The following is a 6,660-nucleotide window of genomic DNA, read 5'->3' as shown; positions in this document are numbered from 1 at the left end:
CAGAAAAGAGCTACACAGCAAAACTTAAAGATATTTATTTATACAGCAAATATTTATTTATAAAGCAAATAAACGCTTTAATGAAGGAATGAATGAAAAAAAATGCGATGTCAATTCACCTCAGCTCCAGCAGAGGGCTGTAAACATTACAAACTGCTCCTTTAACCTGCATTAAATAAGCCAATCCCAATCCCAAACAAAGTCCAGCAAGTGCACACACGCAGGACGGAGGCGGCGATAACAAACGAGGGAGTCTGTGATATAAATTTAGTCACATATTTATTACATAAATATATAGTAAAATAGACCAGCGACAATTACCATAAAAATATCTTCCTTTTAAAATCCTGACCATAAAACCAAACAAAATTAAAAAAAGAAAGAAAAAAAAAATTGGAAAAATCACACATTGACAATTACAAACACGCTGATTGTCTGGACCTGTTACAAACAGCCCACCACAAAAAAAAAAAAAAAAACCTGACATCACACCACCCACTGGACTCGTATTGGAGGGAGAGGGGATGGGGGCGGAGACAGGGGCGGGGAAAAGGATGCTGGTAGTGGAGGTGATGGACGTCGGGAGGGAGTGGGTGGTGTGAGAGGAGATCACAGTAAATATTCGGAGGTGTTGTGTTTTTCGGTGTGTGTGTGTGTGTGTGTGTGTGTGTGTTTTACCCAGCGCTTGCCTTGCATATAGACATCCTGTGTGTTGTCTAACTGCAGATCTGCTGCTTTATGAAAATACTGTCACTGGACTGAGACGCGTCCTGAAGTCTGTGTGACTCGTCACGTTCAGTCGCTCTGTCTGGATCTCGGCACTCCATAGCGATTATTTTTTTTTGCTTTCACCCAAAACCTTACTTGATGGCTGTGTCCTATATTTATGCGCCCTTAATCGTATCACAGTTCACTCGAGTCCGCTAAGACCGGTATCCGAAAAGTTTTTATTGGAAAACAAGCTAAATGTTCCAGTTAAATGGCCTACGAGATGACCCCTGACCCCCAGCCTGCGATAGGTCAGGATCCCTGAGTGACTGTGAAGTACACGCCTTCGTTTCCCAGCCGCCTCAGTGATACACAGTGACACTTGGAATCGTGGAGTGAACCGGAAGAAACCGGACAGTGAAAAAAGAAGAAAAGGAGAAGAAGAAAAAGACAAAAACAAATCAACGATAGTAGAAGACTCGTATGAGTCGACGTAGTACTTACATGATGGCTAAAATGCGATGGGTTTTTTTTTTTTTTTTGCAGTTGTTAAATGCTGGTAGGCCGGAAATCCACAGACACACGGGTTAGAAGTGTTTAAAAGTCTAAAAAGTGTTTGAAAGAAAGATGGATAAGAGTCCTGAATAAAACAGTAGGAACCAGACAAAACAAACAGAAAAAAATAAAAAAAATAAAAAAATTTAGTTTTATGTCTTTCAACGCAAACCAGTGTATCTCTGTGTGTATATGTGTGTGTGTATGTGTGTGTGAGAGAGCCTCGTTTTTGTAGCGTTTAAAGTTCGTAACATCTGAAAATAAAAGATCCCGAGAGGGAAAAGTCCAACAGAATGAGGAATAACGCGGATGATTTGAAATCGCAGATCCAAACCGACTTCATTCCACAAACACCGCACTCTCACCTTTCGTTCTATCAGACGGAGAAGTGTAGACCACAATTATGCATCAAGCCCAGAAGCGTGAGGGAAGAAAAGGAAGAACGACAAAGTGGTAAAAGGGAGATTTTCAGCACCCTCTGAGGCCTTGAGATCGAACCTGAGCGAGTGCGATTGGGAAGCTTCGTTGCATAAAAGTTTTGAGCTAAAGCATTATGGGATTACAGGACACGGGTTTCCCTTTTGGCTATCCACAAAAATAATCTCGCGCTTGCGTTGCATCCGGGTTTTCGTACATTCCTCGCTGTCTAGGCGCGCAATAAAAATAACATATATATATTTTTTTTAATTCCATCTGGATAAATGGTGAATCTGCTGATCAGAATCTTTACTGAAGAATTTGGTGTTTGGTCCATGAATGCTTTCATGTTTCCATGGAAACGTTTAGCGTAACACAGTCTCGGCTCACGCGTAGTGCGAAATACTGTCACAAAATGTAGCTAACAAGGTTTTCCTGAATTTCTGAACTTTGGTTCTCTGACTCACGTAATGACACAGAGGACGTCGACACGCACAGACACACACACACAGTTAGTTTATACAAACTGTACCTTCTTATTACATTAAAATGTGGAAACTGGTTAGATTTTCAAATCGAGGCATCGGACAACTTCACTGTTCATGTTACTGACGTCATTTCTCTCCTTCAGCATGTTCTCCTCGTTCTCAGCGCTACGGTCATACTGCTATTGCAAAGCTTTGCTTTATACATCGATTGGTGGCCTCAAGAGGGGCTGAAGAAGCATGAAGAGCATGATTAGCGCGCACACACACACACACACACACACAAAGTGAATGAAGCAAACATCTGGTTGCAGGCTACGGCAGATACAGGAGCACTTCTGATAGATTCTTCTAGTTTCATTTGAATTTTTCTTTTATTTCAGGCTTTCCATTTTATACACTGAGAAAAACTGGGTGTTAAACTGTATGATGCCTCATCGCTAAAAGTTAAGGATCAGAGATGCTCCAATTTGATCAGATGCGCAGGAGTTACACAATGGAAAAATATCGATCTGAACCTGGAACAATTCGAGCCACTACTGAAGGAATCCCATCTACATTCCTGAAGGAATCCCACCTACACTCCTGAAGAAATCCCACCTACACTCCTGAAGGAATCCCACCTACACTCCTGAAGGAATCCCACCTACACTCCTGAAGGAATCCCACCTACACTCCTGAAGGAATCCCCCCTACACTCCTGAAGGAATCCCACCTACACTCCTGAAGGAATCCCACCTACACTCCTGAAGGAATCCCATCTACATTCCTGAAGGAATCCCACCTACACTCCTGAAGGAATCCCACCTACACTCCTGAAGGAATCCCATCTACATTCCTGAAGGAATCCCACCTACACTCCTGAAGGAATCCCACCTACACTCCTGAAGGAATCCCATCTACATTCCTGAAGGAATCCCACCTACACTCTTGAAGGAATCCCACCTACACTCCTGAAGGAATCCCACCTACACTCCTGAAGGAATCCCACCTACATTCCTGAAGGAATCCCACCTGGAATCCTACGTACATTCCTGAAGGAATCCCACGTACATTCCTGAAGGAATCCCACGTACATTCATGAAGGAATCCCACCTACACTCCTGAAGGAATCCCACCTACACTCCTGAAGGAATCCCACCTACATTCCTGAAGGAATCCCACCTACACTCCTGAAGGAACCTCACCTACATTCCTGAAGGAATTCACTCCTGAATTAACTCCACTTTTGCTCTTGTAAGAATTCCAATTACACACCAAAAGGAATTCCGTCTCTGCTCCTGAAGGAATTCTAACTATATTCTTGAAGGAATTCCACCAACGATCCCAAAGGAACCCTGAAGGAGTTCCAACTACATTCTTGACGGACCACCCATTCCACCTATGCTCCTCAAGGTAGTGAATCCGAACAATCCCGCCTGCTTCCAACTGAATTTCACACAAGTCCTGAAAGAACAAGGTCTAAACTGCGTGCTGATTGGTCGAGTCAGTCACGTGATAACAGCAGAAGCCACATGACTCGTATTCCACTGTGGAGAATTGCTTTTGTTGTTTATAGAATTTAGTACCCTTTTTTTCACAGTGTACAATTTAGCCACGAACAAGGCTCCAAAACACACACACACACACACACACACACACACACACACACACACACACACACACACACACACACTCACGCACACAAACATAAAACTACACACAACCTCAACTGAGAGCGAAGAACGATGTGAGCGTAACAAAATGGCAGTGGCTTTTATTTTCCATTGTTTATTTAAAAATGTTTGTTATATAGATTTCTATTTATTATTTATTACCTGAGAGAAGTCTTCAAACATTTTCAACCCAAAGTGATAAACCGAACATCCTCCTGCTCTCACACACACTCTCACGGCTGGGTGAATCGTCAGTGTGTTTAACACTCAACCCTCAGCTTCAGAGTTCAGATCAGACCAGAGTTTAGGGTCATGTGACCAGGGGGCTGCTTAAATATATTGCACTCGCCGATTTGGGTAGTCTTTAGGGACGACGTCACGATTTTTGTGGGTTTAGCGGACGTGAAGGAACGGTGCGGGTTTTTGTTTTGTCTCCGATTTACTGTATTACGTGTGTCGACAGAATCCAGAGAAAACGATTGAAAATCGGTTTAGGTTAAAAATTCGCTCTTACCGGAGGTCATTTTAAAAATATATAATAAAATAAATGAATTAATTAAATATAAAAATATTTAAAAAAATCCAATAACAATGTCAGTTTGACAAAAAAAAAAAAAAAAAAAAAAGTGAAAATAAATACATAAAAAAACGGGGGAGGGGAACCGACCCCAAAATGAACACTTTTTAATGTAATGTGATTTTTAAATTTTTTTATAAAATAATAATAATAATAATAATAATAATAATAATAATAATAATAATAATAATAATAATAATAATAATTACACTATTTCTGCTTCCCTGTACATTTAGTCTAATCCTCTGTTGAAGGTGATTAAACGGAGTAAAGTTTTCACCATTCGGTTATTATAAACGTCATGGTTAGAGCTGTGGTTAGTGTTTGTACCTTTTTCTTACAAATACATTCAAATTTCTACAAATTTATTCTAAAAGTGTTTAGTTTGTAAACACCGACTTCTGATCTATTTGTCAGTGACGGAATTGAATCCTCCGGCCGCAGCTTTAACATCGGTTTATTTCTATCGGTGGCAAAACTTTTGGACGTTTTCCTTTAATCTGATCAGACTGAAGTTTCGAGGACGTATCCTGCGTTTATGCGACGACACCTGCGTTTATGCGACGACATGTTTAACATGTAAAACTCGATTCCTTTATAAAAAGCCGCGCAGTTCTTCAACAGCTTTGAACCTTTCGAGGGGAATTTACTGTTGTTTTTTTTACATAGAAATGAAGCACCCAGCCATGAGAGCGCTGACACACACACACACACACACACACACACACACACACACACACACACACACACACACACACACACACACTGAGCTGACAGGGACAGACGGATGGATAGAGAGATGCACAGACAGACGGACGTGCGCGTTCGGTCCCAGGCTCGTGCGGTTGCGGCAGAAGCAGCGTGTGAGAGTCGAACAAATGAAACAAGCAGCGAGAGTTCAGAGCGTGAGGAAAAGTCGTTGCATAGACGTTCGTGTCATAAAGCTTTTCTTCTTCTTCTCAAAATTCTATCAGCGTTCTATAATAACTCTATTAGACCTCAACAGAATACTACCAATATTCTATGGGAACTCTTTGAACTACATTTGTCAAAGAAAAAAAAGAAAAGAAAAATCTTTCCATCTTTCCTCAACATGAGATGACGACTCAAGTGCCGCACCACTAAGGCTTTACTTCTCGCTCTCGCTCTCTTTATGAATAGTAATTATTATATCTCACCGGACTCTTTTCTATCAATCCGTCCATTCGTTCACAGGGACGAAAGCGTCCACGGCAGACCCGTGTTTGGGGGGACGAGGCACTGGGACATGCTACATGGGGACAAGTGTTTTTAAATGATCTCAATCTGAACAGTGCGTCCTGATGTATACGGCGGATTCCGGGCTCTGACGTGTCTATAGATTTATAGAGATATATCTGTATGCAGTCTTTTCTTTCTTTCCTGCTTTCTTTTTTCTTTTGGACACGATGAAGGGAATCAGAATCATGATGATCTGTGGTCTTATTTGCAGGATGCTCCTGGGCTCTCGAGCGTCCAGTATACGAGTGTTTTGCATAAGCGTGACATCACATACTGAAATAATCTTTTTTTTTTCTCTGTATTTACATCTTTGCTTATGGTCAGAATAAAAACCTAAAAGAAAACAAAAACAAGGTACAAAAAAAAAACCAAACAAACAAAAAAAAAACAACACAAAATTTGAACAATTGCACCTTGCAGGCGGTTTATAGACAATAGAATTTCAGTTTGTTGTGTAACTTTTTTGTTGACAGTAAAGTAAAGTGATGTAAGTAAAGTAGAGTAGAGTAGAGTAAAGTAAAGTAAAGTAAAGTAAAGTAGAGTAAAGTAGAGTAAAGTAGAGTAAAGTAAAGTAGAGTAAAGTAAAGTAGAGTAAAGTAGAGTAAAGTAAAGTAGAGTAAAGTAAAGTAGAGTAAAGTAGAGTAAAGTAAAGTAGAGTAAAGTAAAGTAAAGTAAAGTAGAGTAAAGTAAAGTAGAGTAAAGTAGAGTAAAGTAAAGTAGAGTAAAGTAGAGTAAAGTAAAGTAGAGTAAAGTAAAGTAAAGTAGAGTAAAGTAGAGTAAAGTAAAGTAGAGTAAAGTAAAGTAGAGTAAAGTAGAGTAAAGTAAAGTAGAGTAAAGTAAAGTAAAGTAGAGTAAAGTAAAGTAGAGTAAAGTAAAGTAGAGTAAAGTAGAGTAAAGTAAAGTAGAGTAAAGTAAAGTAGAGTAAAGTAGAGTAAAGTAAAGTAGAGTAAAGTAGAGTAAAGTAAAGTAAAGTAGAGTAAAGTAAAGTAGAGTAAAGTAAAGT

The 6,660-nt window shown here is 39.9% G+C and overlaps 1 long non-coding RNA gene across 1 annotated transcript; it reads right to left on the bottom strand.

The window, feature by feature from the left end:
• Positions 1-262: 262 nt before the first annotated feature.
• Positions 263-6,243, bottom strand: LOC125145370. Its single transcript, XR_007143754.1, has 2 exons — positions 3,261-6,243; positions 263-3,156 (listed from the first exon to the last, which is right to left on the bottom strand). It is a non-coding gene; the product is annotated as an uncharacterized LOC125145370 (long non-coding RNA).
• Positions 6,244-6,660: the final 417 nt, after the last annotated feature.

This window comes from Tachysurus fulvidraco, chromosome 8, assembly GCF_022655615.1.
Source record: "Tachysurus fulvidraco isolate hzauxx_2018 chromosome 8, HZAU_PFXX_2.0, whole genome shotgun sequence".
NCBI lineage: Eukaryota > Metazoa > Chordata > Actinopteri > Siluriformes > Bagridae > Tachysurus > Tachysurus fulvidraco.
The sequence above is the reverse complement of the archived record's forward strand: the minus strand, read 5'-3'. Positions and strand labels throughout refer to the sequence as shown.